Raw genomic sequence first — 501 nt, forward strand, 5'->3', positions numbered from 1 at the left:
GGTTTGCCAGTATTTTGTTGAGGATTTTGGCATCGATATTCATGAGCGAGATTGGCCTGTAATTCTCTTTCTTGGTTGAGTATTTGTGTGGTTTTGGTATCAGAGTAACTGTGGCTTCATAAAAAGAATTTGGCAATGCCTCTTCTGTTTCTATATTGTAAAATACATTAAGGAGTAAAGGTATTAGGTCTTCTTGGAAGTTCTGGTATAATTCTGCATTGAAACCATCTGGACCTGGGCTTTTTTTGGTAGGGATGTTTTTTATAACAACTTCTAATTCTTCGCTACTAACAGGTCTATTTAAGTTGTTTATCTGGTCCTGCTTTAACTTTGGTATATGGTACTTATCTAAAAAAGTGTCCATTTCTTTTACATTTTCATATTTTGTGGCATATACACTTTTGTAATAAGATGTAATGATTCTCTGAATTTCCTCTTTGTCTGTGGTTATGTCTCCCTTTTCATTTCTGATCTTGTTAATTTGCCTATTCTCTCTCAGCC

The sequence above is a fragment of the Microtus ochrogaster genome, chromosome 2, assembly GCF_000317375.1.
Source record: "Microtus ochrogaster isolate Prairie Vole_2 chromosome 2, MicOch1.0, whole genome shotgun sequence".
NCBI lineage: Eukaryota > Metazoa > Chordata > Mammalia > Rodentia > Cricetidae > Microtus > Microtus ochrogaster.